Genomic DNA, 18,899 nt, shown 5'->3' on the forward strand with positions numbered 1-18,899 from the left:
GCATGAATGTCTAATTATAGATGACAAAATAAAGCTTCAAAAGCACCTAGAGCTGCACAAATAGTGAAGGATGCAGGCTATATTTGGATCTAGGCATGTTAAACTCCACAGCCTAAGATTGTATCTACTAAACCATGTTGTGGCCCATTCCCGCCCTGTGTCACAGAAGCCTGCGATTGTATAAAACCCAAGACATCCATCACATCCTAAGTCACTGCAGCCTTTTATGGATGCCCCTATGTAGTCTTCAGAGCTTGAAAATCACTCTTTTAAGATTCAGCTAGGACCTCAGAAATGTGATTGTGAACCTCCTCTTTTTCCAGGACTCCTTCTCCACACACACACACACACACACACACACACACACACACACAAATAGTCCCCAAAACTCTGTGTGTGCATCAGGAATGGTCTGAGCTGTGTTTCACAGACTCATATGGCCAATGGCTTCCTGCTTCCCAGACTTAAGCAGCTGGCCAGTGAAAAGAAACCATTCCCTGGCTCAGATAAGCCCAAGAAGCTACGTCAACTGAATCTATTTCACATTTTCCAGCATCTAGCAGTTCTGGGAGCTATAGGCCCCAGCTCTGTGCTTGACTCACATGCCTATTTACCTGAGCTCAAGAACTCAGAGGCAGAGTGTCCCTGGGGTCTTCAAACTCAGCCTGTTTGGGGTTTCTTCAGTTTAAGGGAACTGTCTGAGCAGAACTTCTTCAGTCAGGAAGATCCAAGGATAGTGTAGTCTTGCTACCACCACCATTGTCCCCTACCACTCTCGTTGTCAGTAGAGGAAACACTGTGGCCTGGCCCAGCAAAACATGGAAAGTTTTCAGAGGTACATGCTCTTTAACTTGACATCAATTGATGAATGTACCAATCCCCCAATAATTGAAAGTCGATTGATTAAGGAAGAACCCTCTATTTGCTTAGTTTCTAAATCAACTGTTCTCTTTCAACTCACATTAGAGTTACCATTTCTTTTCCTTAATTTCTGTACCAGAACTATATAGAGTGTCCAAAAAAGTGCAAAGTGCTTTTACATACACCATCCTATCTGACATAACAACTCAATGAATCCACTCTGTCATTGGCAAAGAAAATTGTCTATTTTCTTTTATAGACAAAGAAAATGAAATTCAAAATGGTCCATTGGCTTTCCAAATCCCTCAACTAGGGAATCACAAACCAAGATGGGCATTTACTAGTTGGGTTTTTTTTTATTCTGTTTCCTTTCTATTACAACCCATTGCATCTCTGATTCTCAACACTCCCTTTCAACTCTAATGTCTCTGATGATATTACATAAACCCCATTTTCATTCTTGCTTTACATTCTCTAATCAATTTTCGGAAATTCATTTCTTCAACAAATACTTTTAAGATGCATGTTCAGTGTCATATTTGGAGCGGGTAAGGGCATAAAAATGAGGAAGCTGGACATGGCATCTCCCTTCATACAGCTTTACAGTCTAGCATTATTGGCACAACTTCTCCAGAACTTAGCTGAAGATCCCAAAAGCATACCACCAAAAAGATATGGTTCAACCATATTCAAACATAAGGAACAAAGGACCTTTCATAAAAGGAAGTTGGGGGTTAATTCCTGAAAGTACTCATTAGAAAGAATCCTGAGTGCTTAGAGAAATGATTTAAGAGGCTAAAGTGAGCCATCTATAAAGGGAACACCTAGCCAGCCTTCTGTCTGCGAGAGTTGAGAAAGCTCATTAGAAGAACATTTTTATCTTACCTTTTTACCATGTGAAATTCTCAAACCGAGCCAGACATAAAAGCTTCTGGAGTCTGTGTTTTCATAACAACTATTCATAACAACAGTGCGAGCCAAATTCAGTCTGACTAATGCAGCTAAATCACTGTCTACACTAGGACACAGGCTCCAGGCCATTAGTGTCTGGAGCCTTTGTCTATAGTCCATATCTCTAAATTTCACAGGGTTTCCATGTTCTCATTTGTAATGTGGGGACTGCAATAACCTGTCAAAAATAATTGTTAGGAAGAATCTTTGAGAAAATGTAATCAAATACACTGTGAAAACTCTTCTTATATAATCCCTCCTAGAGTCTCTGTCCTAAGATTTTCTTAAGCTCAAAAGAGCTACCATTTTTAGAGTAATAAGGAAGTCTCTGCCATCTGGTTTGAAGAATAAAATTTGCCTTTGCAAGAGTCTATCATTCTTGGAGGGAGCTCTTTGGTACCTTTTGTTATGCAGACATCGGCTGAGCATTTATTCTTTATTTGTTTTTGAGAGGAAGATCTGAGTAAGATCACTCAGGTGATTGTCCAAGGATTTAACTGGCTTCAGCTGCAGTTTGATCCAGAGGCTCAGATAATAACATGCAGACTTGGTTTCCTCGCATCATTTAGCTCTGCCTCGTTCCTGGGTTGTCCTCAGACTCTAGTTTGTCTCCCTCCTTATAGAAAATGTCTGTTGCAACTCCAAGCCTCACATGACCAAATCCAGTAGTGGGCAGAAAAGATTTCTTTCCAGGAATTCCAGAAAATATCTGCTCAAAGCTCACTGTCTCAGCTTAGATTGTGTGCCATTCTCGGAAGCAACTGAGCCGGGAGGGATGATCAGCTCATGCCGCTGACTCTGGAGATGGAGCCAGTAGTTCCCAACCACAAAACTGAATGGGAAGGATGGCTTCCCTGGAGGAAATTTACCAAAAGAAGAAAGGTTAAACTCTAGACTACAAGTGATAGATGTCCACTTATTTGGGAAAAGAGAAATTCCTACATACATCATTTTAACACAAGGTAGTCTAAGACCAGCCAGGGCAAGAGGCAAAGGTCAGGGACCAGAGAAAGGCTGATTCTGAGAAGGATTCAGGAAAGTCTTGAGCACTAGTCTTGATTCTCCTACCAGCATAGTGGGAACTGGTCTCATTTCATCTTCAGGAGCCCTGGGTTCCAGCTGCTGCTCCTTCACCGGCCTGTCAATGCCATATACACCACCATAATTCTCCTCCATAGAAGCTCCTCACCTACCAAAAACAAAAACAAACAAACAAACAAAAAAAAAAAAAACCTTAAACTCTTAAGCCTCTCCAGTTCTAACCTTTAGGATTTTAGCTCTGACCTCCACTGTTGGCTTCCTCCTCTCTCTGCCATCAGGTACCTGTATACCCATGTGTCCCTTACTCTCTGATAGATATGCTGGTCTTGTCCTCTTTGGGTTCTGTTCCATCTCCTGTCATCAACCAGCCTGACATTAACTGCTTTGGTGAGTAATGAAAGAATTTCTGATATGGGATTGTTATTTGAATTTTGACAGAAGTCATCTAGAGCTTGTATTTTAACACAACAGATTTATTAGAGTAATGGAAATTTGAGTATTTTGCTTTTATTTTTTTTAATAAATTTATTTTTTATTGGTGTTCAATTTACCAACATACAGAATAATACCCAGTGCTCATCCCGTCAAGTGCCCCCACTCAGTGCCCGTCACCCATTCACCCCCACCCCCCGCCCTCCTCCCCTTCCACCACCCCTAGTTCATTTCCCCGAGTTAGGAGTCTTTATGTTCTGTCTCCCTTTCTGATATTTCCCACACATTTCTTCTCCCTTCCCTTATATTCCCTTTCACTATTATTTATATTCCCCAAATGAATGAGAACATACACTGTCCTTCTCCGATTGACTTACTGTTGGTGGGAATGTGAACTGGTGCAGCCACTCTGGAAAACTGTGTGGAGGTCCCTCAAAGAAGTAAAAATAGACCTGCCCTATGACCCAGCAATTGCACTGTTGGGGATTTACCCCAATGATACAGAGTATTTTGCTTTTAATCAAGTGGGCCATGGGGTCTTTCCAAAACCATCCATGAACTTGGCTGCCTTCACTACAGTTAGCAGTAGAATAATTAAGGAAAACCAGACTTAGAGAAGCCAACCTTTCAGACTTTAATACTTATATTACATAGATGACAACAAACATATTAAAGAATTTTTTGTGAAGGCATTTGTAATTCCGCTTTGACATAAGAGCTCTGAGTCCTCTCTAAAGTCATTTCCCTGAAGCAAGCATGAGACATTGTGAATTTTGAGGTTGTGCTTCAACAGTGGTACATAGTCTCATGTGGCTCAGAAGAAACATGAAGGAGCTGCCCTATGGAAAGAACTGATGTCTCTGGTCAACGTCCCTCAAGAACTGATGTCTCCTCTGCCAACAGCCATCTGAGTGAGCTCAGAAGAGGATCTTCCTCCAGTAGAGCCTTGAAATAAGAGCACAGCTCTGGCTAACACCTCTAAGACCCTGAGCCAGTTAAGCCATGTCAGGATTCTTGACCTGAAGAAACAATAGGATAATAACCATCCTTTACTTTAAGCCACTAAGTTTTAGGGTAATTTGTTATACAATAAGAAAAATTCATATAATAACCAAAGATGCCTTTCAGAATCCAACTTTAAAAAAAAAAAAACTTTTCCTTCTTCCCCTATACCTGTCCCTCATGCGCAAATCACTTCTGGGCCTTTGTTATTCTTGAAAAGTCTACTATTTCTCAGGCAATGTACTGGCCTAGAGAATTAAACCCAGAATTGATCATTTCCATGAAATGTGCTCTTTCCAAAAAATTGTATAGGTACCCAAATCTCAGAAAGGTTTTTTCCCATTAAAAATGTAGTCCCTGGGAAGTTGTGATAAAATACTTTTATATTTTAACATTTATATCTCTAACATATATATGTTTTATATATTATACATATAGTTCCCACAGGAGTCTGTTTGCTGGCATCTCATTTCAGATAAACACACATTTCATATTAAGAAGCCTAGACTATAAGAAGAACAAAGTCCATTCAAATGCCCTAAACCAGCTGGCGGGTGAAAGCGTATGAACCACCTCCCAAGAGATCATTTGGGGTCATTAGCTGACATTTTTAACAAACTTCACCTATTCATCATGTTCTTCCACAAGCCCCAGCATGACCATCACTGGTAAGCGGCTTCAGTTGCTAAAAAGCAGGGGGTCCAGCGCTTAGGAAGGGACCCCATGGGGACTCTTAATTCTGAAAGGTCACAACTGCTGCTGGAAGAAGAGACACCATTGTCACTGGCAGGCACTCTATTAATATTCCATCAAAGTCCTCTAAGGCTTCTCTCTGTGTCTGACTCCCTCATTGGTTTCGTATTAGATGTTAGACGGCTCACTTCAGCTTTCAAATTCCAGTGGATTTTTTAGTCAAATCAACCTTAAAACAGTTTTTATGTATCTGTTTGTTAGGGAGGGGAATTGGGGAGAAGGGAGAGACCGAAAATGACTAAAACATAGAGGTTGTTGCCTCAAGGACAGAGACTATACAGAACTGAATAAAGAGTTTCAGCAATAGTTCAACAATGACCTCCAAAGGCACTGGAGTAGGAAGCTGAAGACCTAGAGTCTTAATTTCAGCTGGGCCCCCAGACATCACATGCTCGTGGGCAAGTTACTTCCTCTCTCTGCCTCAGTTTTCTCATCTGTACAGGAAAAAATTGGGGCTGGATTAGGGATAGTGAAGTAGACAGAATTCTAGGATGGCCTCCCAAGATTCCCATCCCTCAATGGCAAGATCATGAAGAAAGTCACAGATCATAGGAGAACATTCCTTGGACCAAATCAAAGATGGAAGAGCCCCTACCTTTCCACCAAGTGCTCATCAGTTTTCCACAAATCTAAAAAATCGGAGTAGCAAGAAACTCAGACTCAGGGTGCCCTCTCTGATATCATGGGAAGAGCATAGAAAGCTAATCAGACCAGGGTTCAAATCCTGACTCTGCCACTAACTGTGAGATCACAAAGTACTCTATTCTTTGGAGTCCCAGTCTCATCTATAATAATGATACCCACCTACAACCGACACAACAGCACTCATGGCAACATCCAACAGATGCTTAATAATGAACAGAAATAACAAAGACTAAGCCTGCACTGTGGCATGGAACACACACTGGAGTGGTGGCCACAAGCCCTACTGGGCCTACAGGCTCCTGTAGACAACAGTTAAGACCCTGGACTCTGCAGCCAGACTTCCTTGGTTAGAATCCTAACTCCACCATTTACTAACTGTGGGGGAGCACTTCAATTTTATAAGTTACATGAACTTCAAAGTTACGTGAACATGCCATTATCTTGGTGTTCCTCTCTATAAAATAACGACCATATTAATAGCCCCTCATTCATAAGACTGTTGTAAGAATTAAATGAGTTCAAAATATGTGAAACACCAAAACCATATCTGACATGTAGTTCATACTCAATAAACATTAGTGATTATCATTATTATTCATTCATTCCACCTACATTTGTTGACAATAAAGGTTCCAAAAGCTATGTTAGGTGCCAGAACTGCGAAAATGTGTATGTCAGGCTGCTGCATGGAGGATCTCAACAAAAGCAGATAAATAGATTTTTTTTATATTTCATTTCTTTATTTGAGAGAGAGAGCACATGCGCAGGCAAGAGCAAGGAGAGAGGGGCAGAGGCAGAGGGAGAAGCAGACTCCCCACTGAGCAGAGATCCCAAGTTGGGGCTCCATCCCAGGACCCTCCGATCATGACCTGAGCTAAAAGCAGACACTTAATTGACTGAGCCACCCAGGTGCCCCTAGATTTTTTAAATTACAAAATGAAATCATAATTACAGCAACAAAAGAATTGAAATACCATGGGAGCCCAGAAGAGGGCACCTAACATTGGAAGAAGGAAGGAAGTCATCCTAGAGAAGGGAATATTTTAACTGTACCTTACTTTGATAAGTCATGTAAAAAAAGAAAACCAAAGAGAACTGGGGAGGGGTCATAGCTGTCGAAAACTAAAAATAGTCATACCTTAGAAACATCATGCTGAGTGAAAATAAAAATTTATACCACTATACAATTTCTGTAATATGACTTTCATACAAAATGACAACCTACATTTTGCAAAAATACATACAAAAAAATAAAAAAAATCTCATGAGATATACTGAATGGGAGTGGAGAGACAAAATTTAAGAGCATGAATAAAATTCAAAGAGAGAGAAAGCAAGATCATGAACAGCCAATGGTGATGATGTATCAGCAGCTAGGAGTGGGAATTAGGGAGTAAGGACCAAATAAAATATGGGGAAATTTGCTGATGATATATTCCACCTGAAATTCTGGAAGGGTCAGATCACTCACTGTTGGTAAAATAAGATATCAGGTTATTGATCTGAATTCTCAAAAGTAGTGTTACAAGCAGTGTACACATGTACACACACGTACAGACACACAAGTTTAAATGTGAAGAGGAGCACAAGCCCACCTGGGCCAATAGGAAAGGGGTAAATCAGGTCTGTACTAACCTACCTGACCCTCTAATACAGTTAGAAATAGGTATCCCTTCCCTGGACAAACTCAGTAGTAATAGGGCCAGGAAGCAGAGCACAAGCTGGATTTTGGTGCCACGAATGCCCTCAGCAGGGTACCCTTGTGCAGGATACAAGTGCACAACCTTACCAGGTAGTCCTGCAGATCAAGCCTTTAGGAAAAAAACTGAACAGCCCTAAACCACACAAAAAAAATCAAAGGTGCAGGTGGTGAGAGCACCCTCTCCTGGCAAGTCCAGGAGTGCTGAGCCTCAGAGCAGGAAAGTGGCCAATGTCAGCTTCCCACATTACTGCATTTTCTGGGCTTGGGAAAGACCATCTCTTGCAAAATGAGATGACATCTCATCATCGTCATCAGATGGAATGTTTACGGTGCGCTCTAGGAATACCCAAGTCAACACACGACTCTAACTTCAAATTATTTTCCCTCTGGCCAACATGATTTAACCCAAACACTGCCTTTCTTTCTCTGGCCTAGGATCTTTATGGAGAAGTTACACCTACGTTCCAAACTTTGAAGAGTGGTGGGATGTTGGAAAGCGGCAGAGGGAGAAGAAGGTAGGAGAGGATGGGATATGAAGGGATTAAAGGAATAACCAACCCAAAGTGAGAAAAAAAAATCACAATCCAATCTTTAGTTGGTATAAAGAATTCAAAATCTGAAAAGGGAAACGCCTGGGTGGCTCAGTAGTTGAGCGTCTGCCTTTGGCTCAGGGCATGATCCCAGAGTCCAAGATAGAGTCCTGCATTGGGCTCTCTGCGAGGAGCCTGCTTCTCCCACCGCCTATGTATCTGCCTCTCTCTGTGTGCCTCTCATGAATAAATAAACAAAATCTTTAAAAAATAATAATAGAAAAAATAAAAATCTGAAAAGGAATTTCATATCCATAAGTTAATGGGATCTTCACAACAACCTTGTAGAATTGGTATTAAAATCATTAGTGGTGCTGGAAGAGGAAGAAGGACCATTGTGAGGGGAGGGATGGGAGAGCTGGAGTCTCAAGGTAGGAAGGCCAGCTCTTTACCAGAGAAAAAAGTATGTTTAACTGTAGAAGCACATGGTAGGCAATCAGGCATCAGTAGTAGGGTCATAGACTCTGAAGACAAATGGATCTGGATTCCAGCCACCTAGAGAGGATTTGGAAAGTCCATTAACCATTTTAATCTCATTTCTTTATTTGCAAAAGGGGATGTAATAATACCCGCATCATAGAGTTATTATGAGGGATAAATTTACAAAGTGCTTAACAAAAAATGCCTATCACATAGTAACTGATAAATAGAAGCTACTGTTCATTCACGTATTCAAATAATATTACTGAGTGCTTTTTTGAGTCAATCCCTGATCCAAGCACAGGGCCCAATGTTCAAGCGCAGGGCCCAATGTTCAGCAAAAAAACAGACATGATAATTGTCTTCATTAAACAGTCTTACAGAGTACGTAGGCATATAGTTAGAAACAGGTACCCCTGTTTCTAAAAAGAAAAAAATAAAAAGCACTTCCACAATTTTCCTCCACCAAATCTTACCTGCCTGCCTGATTCTCTGTCCATATACTCCTACCATCCATCCCATGCTATGTTCCTATGCAAAGTGAACCCCTCTGTTTACACACCAAACCCCATATCTTTTTGCTGAGTCAAGAATATTATTCTTTGATGTTGGCAAATCGAACTCCAATTAAAAAAATATATACAGGAAAAAAAGAATTAAAAGAATAATTACCAAAATAGATATTAATTGTGAACTATTCTATCTATCCTACCATCGTTGTACTGTCTCTCATATCTCATTTCCTTCCTTCCTTAGCTTAACTTCCATAGTCAGTCATCATTGCAATCCTCTGGGAACACATCTTTGGCTCCCTTGTCCTCCTCTTGCTTTGCCATATTCACTTGGTTAAAGTGTAGCTCTAATTCAATCCAATCCATTGGCCATTTTGCAGTGTTACCCACTCAACTAACAGAAAAAAACAGGCTACCATGTTGGCTGGTCTCACTTTATCCTCTTACCATCCCAAAGCCCCATTTGCTATCTGGCAACCACATTACATTCCTCAGTCCATCCACTCTCTCAGCCAGCTATTTCATCTTAATCTCTTCTCTCCTCAAACCTTTAACATTACTGCCTCATCTTTACTCACAGCTAGAGAATCTGGTTATTTCACAGAAAAAAATAAAAAGCACTTCCACAATTTGCCTCCACCAAATCTTACCTGCCTGCCTGATTCTCTGTCCATATACTCCCACCATTCCCTTCCATGCTTATGCTCCTATGCAAAGTGAACCTCTGTTTACACACCAAACCCCATTATCTTTTTGCTGAGTCAAGAATATTATTCTTTATAAAAAAAATAGTTAAAGGGAATAAAGGGGAAAGGAGAAACAATGAGTGGGAAATATCAGAAAGGGAGACAGAACATGAGAGACTCCTAACTCTGGGAAACAAACAAGGGATGGTAGAAAGGGATGTGGGCGGGGGGGTGGGGGTGACTGAGTGACGGGTACTGAGGGGGGTACTGGGTGGGATGAGCCGTGGGTGTTATGCTATATGTTGTCAAATTGAACTCCAATAAAAAAAATTTAAATAAAAATTAATTATTTTTTAAAAAATAATATTATTCTTTGATGTTGGCAAATCAAACTCCAATAAAAAAAATATACAGGAAAAAAAGAATATTATTCTTTGCATTTTCTCCTCCCTCTCTTAACATAAGTGAAGTATTATAGCCACAGAGAAGACCATGCCTTATATCAGTTCACAGGGCCACTGGGAAATGAAAACACATTTATTAAAATTGAACTTGATATAGCCCTCCCCTTTGGAGCACAATTATCTAAAAATTTAGTGTCCTGATTGGCCTGGGAATTTTGTATTCAAACCAGTAGAATTTCCACATTTGCTGGGCACTAAACTGTATGCAATGTACTCTATTCTGTTGAGACATGGGTGTAAAGATAAAAATAAGAAAATAATTTCTTGATTTCTTCAATAATTTCTTCATTTTTGAAGCTTAGTATGTGTTGAACTAAGAGCTTTATAACAAGTATATCATTTAATCCTTACAGAAACTCTGAAACACGTCCACATTATGACTAGGAGCTGAGTTAGCTCATCTTCCTCAGGCTCCAGACAAATAAATATCACAGTGGAAATTCCAATCCAAGTCCCTCTGAGTCGGTGTGTCCTTAACCAATGTGTCAGACCAGCTTCAGTTAAGAAGAATAAGAAGTTAAGAGGGGGTAAGATTCAGACTCACCCTTTTTCCCAGGAGCTGAGATTTTCAACAGAAAAACAACTAATTATTTTTGCTTAACATTGATCCCTGTAATCATAGATATTAAGGAAAATTTTATCCTTTATTGAATAAGGTATTTGAATTATGTTTGAATTATAAGTAAAGTTTAAAAGACTAAAAAAAATTTTAAAAAGTTTAAAAGACTGATATAAGACAAAGGGAATTCCAAGGGGAAGAGATTTTATCTGAAAAATCTTGACTCAACTAAGGGAACAATCTTCATCTGTACAAGACTCTGAAGGTACATTAAGATCCTCACTCTCCAGAAGAGATCAATAACTATACCCCACAGGAGGACCTTCACACTAAACTTCCACACATGCCATCTGTTTGGAATTATTAAAGGAATAAAGTCAGCATCAGCCCCTGAAGTTCTCCCTTTGGCCTGAACACCTCCCTTTCCTTATGTTAAGATCGGAACTTCCAGACAGATAGTCAACGGGCTAACAACTTGCATCTAAAAGCTAAATGCCCCTAGGAAAATTGCAATCTATAAATCACACTTCACTTCGTATCGATTCCCTCCCTTCACTTCCTTCTAACCCAGCTGAGAGCAACCGTACAGCTGATGTACAGAGTATTGATGGGGAGGAAGGCTGGGGAAGGAAGAGGAAGAGATAAGTAGCTGGAGTAGACCCCAAGGGGTGGGTCTGAGTCAAGTCCTGAGGCCTAGCTGTCTGTTCATAAGAGCTCAGACACAGGAAAGGGTAAGACCAATGGTAGGAAGAAGGAGTCATTACAAAGAACTGAAACCCAACTCAAACTGACCTAAGCAAATTAGGGGATTGATTGGATCATGTCCCTGAACTAAATGGTAGTAGCTAAATGTACAGGCTCTGTCACCACTTTGTCTGACTTCAGATCTCTGCTCAAATACTTCCTCACTGTAGGACTTTGGGCATGTTACTTAACTTCTCTGGGCCTTACCTCCCTCATCTGGGTAAAGGCATGATGATAAAAATCATGCCTACTTCATAGATTCGGTATGGGGAGTAAGTCAACGCAGTGTTATGGGTTTAATTATGCATCCTCCCCCCCTCAAAAAAAAAAAAGATACACTGAAGTAATAACTAACCCTCAGTATCTCATTTGGAAATAGGATATTTGCAAATGTAGTCAGTCCAGATAAGGTCATACCAGAGTAGAGCAGACCCTTTATCCTTATAGGAAAGAAGAGATACCAGGAGACACAAGGGGAGAGCACCAGGGGCTGATGGAGGCAGAGAGGGAAGTGTGGCAGCTGCCAGCCAAGGGACACCTGGGGCTACCAGAACCTGTAGGAGGCAAGGAAGGATTCTCTCCTACAGCTCTCAGAGGTGACCTTATTAGTCTGACTGGGCTGTCATAATAAAATACCACAGACTAGGCAGCTAGAATGGCAGAAATTAATTTATTTTCTGACAATTTGGAGGCTAGAAGTTCCATATCAAGGTCCAGAAGAGCCAGTTTCTAGTGAGAGCTCTCCCCACTTGCAGATGGCCAACTTCTCACCGCGTCCTCATATGGCAGAGAGAGTGCTAGAGAGCTCTCTTATGTCTCTTCTTATAATATAGACACTAAAACTGTCAAGGCCCAACCCTATGATTTTATTTAACTAACCATAATTATTTCCCTCTAAGCCCTATTTCCAAATACAGTCATACTGAGGGTTAATGGTTCAACATATAAATTGTTGACAACACCTTGAATCTGAAATCTTTAGCCTCCAGAGCTATGCATTTCTGTTGTTTTAAACTGCCTGGTTCATAGTATATGGTGATGGCAGCCTTAGGACATGGTTAGATCAAGTAAAATGCTTGCACCAGTGCTGGTAGGTAGTATTTAAGATGTGTCAGGTGTTAACGTTGCAACTCAGGCACTCAATATTCAATCCAGGTCCTCGAGCAGTGGCATCAGGACTTTTTTGCTCTTCATCTCTCGGTGTTGCTTTCCTCTGCACTGGCTTACCCTCAGGGGCTCTCAGGCTGACTCACTCTCCTGCTGTCCCTGGGAACTCGAGCCTTCTGTGCCACCACCACCCTAGCAGTCCCGGCAAAGAGGCACTTCTCTTTCTGTTTCTGAGTGATGGGGGGCCGGCGCGGGGGGGGGGGGGGGGGGGGGGGGAGTCCTGTGACTGAATCTCATTAACCTGAATGAAGTCACATGCCAAGACAAAACCCCACCCCTCAGCCACCACTGGAGTCTATCCTACTTGAACCACGTGGACCCAGAATGGAGAGAGTGGTTTGGAAGTGGAGAATCAGGTGGCTAGTGCCAGAAGGTACCAGAATGTGAAGGAGGCATAGACAACAGATAATCATTATGTGGATTTCAGCAAACTGAAGTTTATAAACATCCCTGAAGTTTTCCTTATGTTTGTGGTACTATGTTGGTAAGAATTGCTAGGAATAAACAACAGAAACCAGGATTAATTAACTTAAACAGAAAATGAATTTTCTGGAGTCTCTAGTAGTTTAGAAAGCTGTGAGGAAGCCTGCAGAATCAGCCTTGGGCAGGAGTGAGCACTGCCAATACTGGCCAGGGTCTTGCCTGTGTTGTCCCAGTCAGAGGACAAGGAATATGGATTTCTTCATCCCTCACCTGGCTTCTGTGCAAGAAGCAGGACTCTTCCACCCACATATTTAGGATTTCCCCCACCAACCCAAACAAGTAGAGTGTCTGGATGTTGAGTTGACAAAGGAAAGATTCACCATTGTTTTCTGCTTAATGACAGCAAGAAAGTGGTCATGAAGCAGACCAAGCATTTGAGTCTTCCAGAACGGGTGGTCCAGATAGGGACAGACTTCTTAGAACTAACCAACAGTCAAGTCTGAGTGCAACACCAGACCCAGAGAGTGAGATACTTTGGCTGAGAGAACCAGAGGAACCTGCTAGTAAGAGAAGTGGCAGCAAGACAGCAAGGGTTGTTTTGACTGGAGCAGAAGAGCAGGAGTCAGGGTAGAAAAAAGAATTCTAGAAGAAGCAACAGCATGAGTACAGACCTGGAGAACAGTAAAATCAGGCGAATAAAACAGGGAAGACTTTTTTGAATTCAGGAAATTTGTTTTTCTTCAGCAGCATCTCAGTGCCTCAAAGATTATCTTTAAAAACAGCTGTTACCCAACAACTACTTAGGGCTTGAAATAAAGGAAAACATTCCCACGCCAATTCTGCACTCAAAATAGAAGCTGAAGAGACACAGAAATACTCAGGCCACTATGACAGCCTGAGTCGAAGCTTTTTATGGAACAAAGAGCTCCGTGGGCGCCTGGAGGCCTCACTCCTCCTCCTCACACAACTGTTGTCGCCCCTGAGCGCCCAGTGTCGGGGTGGTGGGGAGGGAGCAAGGGCGAGCAGCCATCTGGAGACAGCACCAGCCTCCGGTTCCCCTGCGCTCATGCCAGCATACTCTTCCCAGGAACAATGGTGATCCTAAAAATAATAAACGTTGTCTCCAGCATTTACTGAGTGCTTAACTGGGCTGGAGCCATTCTGAGAGCTTCACTCAGGTGATAGCATCGACAGCAACCCTATTTAGCAGGTGCTGCTCTAATCTCCATTTTACAGATGAAGAAACTGAGGCAGAGAGAAGTTAAGTCACGGGCCAGCCTCTTAGAGAATCCCATCAATCTGCCTCACACTGCACCAAAGAATGCTAACTGAAATCTCTGCAATGCAGTAGACTTTTCCAAGGCTGAGGGCGGGGAGGGGCCTGGGTGGAGGAAGGCCAGGCGCTGAAGGCTGCTGAATACTTGCAACCTGCCAGGTTTTGTGCTGAGAACTCTACAAGTCTAGAAAATACAAACAAAATCTATTCAGTGAATGTACGACAATGTGAATAATGTAATGCCACTGAAGCTTGCATTTATAAATGGTTACAGTGGTACATTTAATGTTATATATATTTTACTGCCATAAAAAAATAATCTGTCAGGTAATAGTATGTGGCAGACTGATGCTCTGGAGGCATTAGTTCATTTTATCCTCCCAGCAGGCATTAGTTCATTTTATCCTCCCACCTCCCCACCTGGGAGGCAGGTGCCATTTACCATCCTCAGCAGACAAATGGAGAAATGGAGATTCCCAGAGGGTCCCGGAAGAAATGGAAGAGTCCCCGTGGTCAGGATCATGCAGCTGGTCCACACTTTCATTTCCATTAGCCTCTGCTGCAGGTGGTACTGTAAGTAGTGATATTATGAGTTCTGTTAGTATTAATTACTATTATTTGTTATTGATAGTATTATTAAAAATGATATTAGTATTAATATCTTAATACGCTTAGTAGAGTAGCCCCCCCTTTACCCACCACTTTCCATGGTTTCAGTTACCTGTGGTCAGGCAGCAGATGATTCTTCTGACACATCATGAAAAGGCGGGTAGTAGCCTGATGCTACGTCATGTCTATGTCATTGACCTCACTTCATCTCATCCTGTAGGCATTTTATCATCATCCCACATCATCACAAGAAGAAGGTGAGTACAGCACAAGTGAGATATTTTCAGAAAAAGAGAGCAAATCCATATTCTCATAACACTATGTAGTATATTACTATGATTGTGTTATTTTATTATCGGTTATTATGACTCTCTTACTGTGCCTAATTTATAAATTAAACTTTATCATATGTATGTACATACAGGGAAAACAGTATACATAGGATTCAGGATTATCCGAGGTCTCTGGCCTCAAATGGAGGAACGGCTGCTATTAGCATAGGCCCTAAAAAGCAGCCAACGTGGTTTTGAATCACAAGTATACCATCTATTAGCTGTGTGATCATGGGCAAGTTAGTTGACTTCTCTGGCCCTGTTTGATCATTTTTAAAAGAGGGATAATAGCAGCACTTCTTTGATAGCATTGTCCAGTGGACTAAAATTGGGTAATTGGTCAAAAGTGTTTAAAGTAGGGGCAGTTGAGTGGCTCAGCTGGTTAAGCATCCAATTATTTAGGTTTTCAGGTCATGATCTCAGGGTTGTGAGATGGAGCCCCGTTTTGGGCTCTGCACCCAGTGCAGAGGTGCTTAAGTTTCTCTCTTTTGCCCTCTTCCTCTGCTCCTCCCCTCTCCCTCACTTTAAAAAAAAAAAAAAAAAAAAGTGCTTGAAGCAGTGCCTGGCGGGCAGCCCAGGTGGCTCAGAGGTTTAGCACCGCCTTCAGCCCAGGGCCTGATCCTGGAGACCTGGGATGAAGTCCCATGTCAGGCCCCTGCCTGCTTCTCCCTCTGCCTGTGTCTCTGCCTCTCTCTCTCTCTCTCTCTCTCTCTCTCTCTGTGTGTGTCTCATGAATAAATAAATAATTTTTTTTAAAAAAAGCAGTGCCTGGCAAATAGAAAGTGTTAAAATATTATTGCTACTATTAAGCGTTTTCAGGAGGGAAATTATTTAAAGGGGCTGTGCAACTGGTCTGAGGCCCCATAACTAATGAAAGAGGAGATGGCCCCAGTAGAAGAAGGAAGATGTTCACAGGAACAACATAGTACTTCATGCAGCCATCAGGTGACCATGACAGGGATTTCTGGAAGAGATGTCAGATCGATGAAGACTCAGACATCTTGCTGAGTAACGAGCTCTTTGATAAATCTATAAAAGTTTAAACCTATAGACATCCTATCCACAAAAGATATACATGTCAATGGACAAAAACTGGCAAATGAGTTCCCAGGATTCCCAGATTCCCAAAGTTCACTCTTCACCCAAGGGAGCCCTCTGACAAGAACTCCTACCCTGGATAACCCAGCCAAAACCCCACACCCATTTTTTTATTTAGGAAAAAAAATCTCCCAAAAAGGGCAGCCATCCTCACTTCTGTTTCAGATTCATTAAGACTGTTGTGGGATATAGTAATATACATTTATAGCAAACTTCCCAAGAGATTCTGACTCAGGGAGCCACCATATTTTGAGAATCCTGGGTTTGTAGGACTTGCCCACTGTCACTCAGGTAAAATGAGATCAGTGCAGGATTGGCCCTAAGAAATGACTCCACCTAAAGGATCCTGAATCCAGCCTGTGTTCCTTCCACCTTTCACACAGCCTAAAAATCTCTTCAAATGAGTTAAAGAGTTAAAACCTTGTAAAATAAAATTGTGTAAAGAAAGAAATCCTGTAGAGAAAAAGAAAACTAGAAGGGAATCCACCAAGAGCTTAGTCATGGGGGCTCTGAGAAAATGGGATTGTAACTTCTTTGTTCCCTTTTACTCACTTTTTAAATATTCTTCCAACTTTTGTACAATATTCCATATGAGATACCATTGAAAGTAACTCTTATGTTTAATGTGTATTTATTCATATTTTGGTTTCCTAGGCATTTAACTCAGAATATTAACCCACTGAGTTTATATTTTTCTTCACTTTTTACTTTTAAAAAAATGATGGATGGGTTGGGGAACTGAAATGAATTTACTTGAAAGTGAACCAAAGCAAAGATGAGAAGGAAAAATGTGATATTTAATTAACAACTCCGTGAAGAATTACAGATGCAGGCCTACAATTTTTGGACTTCTCTATCGAGCTCAAAAAGAAAAAAAAATGAAGAGTGCATCCTTGGATGATTTAAGAAGCATATGTTTTCAGATCTTTGGTGCTTTTATGAGAATGCCATTAGGAAGAAGAAGGTCAGGAAGACAGAAAAAATACCTGCATCCTGGGAGTGTGATAACAAAAGAATAATGATAGAGCCTTCCATCTGTCTAGCACTTACCAGTCCTCAAAGCCCATTTATAATAATTAGCAATTGGAAAGAACCCAAATAGCCAACAATAGGGAATGGCTAAATAAACAGTGGTCGATTAACTCAGATGGAATACTTCATAAAGAGAGACAATGGTGAACTCGCAGACTGAGCTGATTCTGGAAATGTCTGGATGACCTCATATTAACTAAGAAAAAAGTGAAAAATAAAGTGCTGCCTTGGGACTTCAACAAGGCATTTTAAAAGGCCTATCACATTAGCTTCTTAGGCAAGATGGAGAAATGAGGGCTTTCATTGTTCGAGAAAAGAGCTGATGCCTGATTCTGGCTCCATCAGAAACTAGCTGAGTAGCAAGGGAGAGCTTAAAGACAATCCCCAATTTATGTAGATAATGCATTTCTGTCTCTAAAATATTTTAAAAGCCTGTGTTGGGAAATTAACTTACATGTCATAAGGAGGATTCTTTTCTCAAAGATGAAAAATATGTAAAATCTCTAATACATCTCTCCTTCTTGAGACAATCTTTCTGGATTTATTTCTAGCAATTCATAACATCTTCAATCCTAACTCTTCTTTCTAGCTGAACCTGATATCTGAAGGCTTAAGTCTAAAGAGAGTTGACTATTTTTGGCATTCCAATCAATTTCTTTCTTTCTTTCTTTCTTTTTTTTTTTTTAGATTTTTATTTATTTACTTGAGTGAGTGAGACAGTACAGAGGAAGAGGGAGAAGCAGGCTCCCTGCTGTGTAAGGAGCCCTATGCAGGCCTCGATTCCAGGACCCCTATGCAGGCCTCGATTCCAGGACCCTGAGATCATGACCTGAGTGGAAGACAGATGCTTAACCAACTCAGCCACCCAGATGCACCCCCTCCAGTCAATTTCATTTTATTTTTTTAATTTTTTAGAAGCTTTTATTTATTTATTTATTTGAGAGAGAGAGAGCCTCTGCACAATTGGGGGAGGGGCAGAGGGAGAAGCAGGCTCCTCTCCTAAGCAGGGAGCCCAATGGGACTCAATCCCAGGACTTCAGGATCATGACCTGGGTCGAAGGCAGACACCCAACCAACTGAGCCATCCAGTCACCCCCAATCAATTTCATTTTACTCTCAATATACGCTGAGTATTAAATATTAAGTTCTTTATCACCAACATTAGAACTTAATGTTTTCCAGTTTCTACACAAATCACCAAACCATGAATCAGGCATGAGAGTAATGTCTTTGCTCTATCTAACATTCTTGCCTAAGAGATTCAGTGAATAACAAATCCAAATGGTTGTAAGAGCTCTTAATACCATGCCTGACACATAATTTGTTCTCAGTAGGTGATTACTAAATTTTATCTTGGATGCTAGTGGAAGATTAATAACAATAAATAACGCGGACAAAATACTATTTTAAAAGTAGAAATGTTTACCTAGAAGGAGATCCTTGCTAACACACAACAGGGCTCCTGGCTGCTCACCGTAAGCTTTTTATCCCTGCATCAAGTGGTGATACAGAAGGTCAGACCATCAAATTTGTGAATGGCAAAAAAGCCAAGAAGAGGAGCAAATATCTTGGATGATGGGACAAAAATCTAGAATAATTT

The 18,899-nt window shown here is 41.1% G+C and overlaps 1 long non-coding RNA gene across 1 annotated transcript in view; it reads right to left on the minus strand.

Moving 5' to 3' along the window:
- The window catches only part of LOC140599051 (uncharacterized), a 76,158-nt gene continuing 57,259 nt past the window's right edge, over positions 1-18,899 (minus strand). Inside the window, exons 3-4 of the long non-coding RNA XR_012001722.1 lie at positions 14,671-14,799; positions 1-3,001 (exon numbers count right to left, since the gene is read on the minus strand). This is a non-coding gene — a long non-coding RNA (uncharacterized lncRNA). The remainder of the gene's footprint in view (positions 3,002-14,670; positions 14,800-18,899) is intronic.

Source organism: Vulpes vulpes, chromosome 5, assembly GCF_048418805.1.
Source record: "Vulpes vulpes isolate BD-2025 chromosome 5, VulVul3, whole genome shotgun sequence".
Classification (NCBI taxonomy): domain Eukaryota; kingdom Metazoa; phylum Chordata; class Mammalia; order Carnivora; family Canidae; genus Vulpes; species Vulpes vulpes.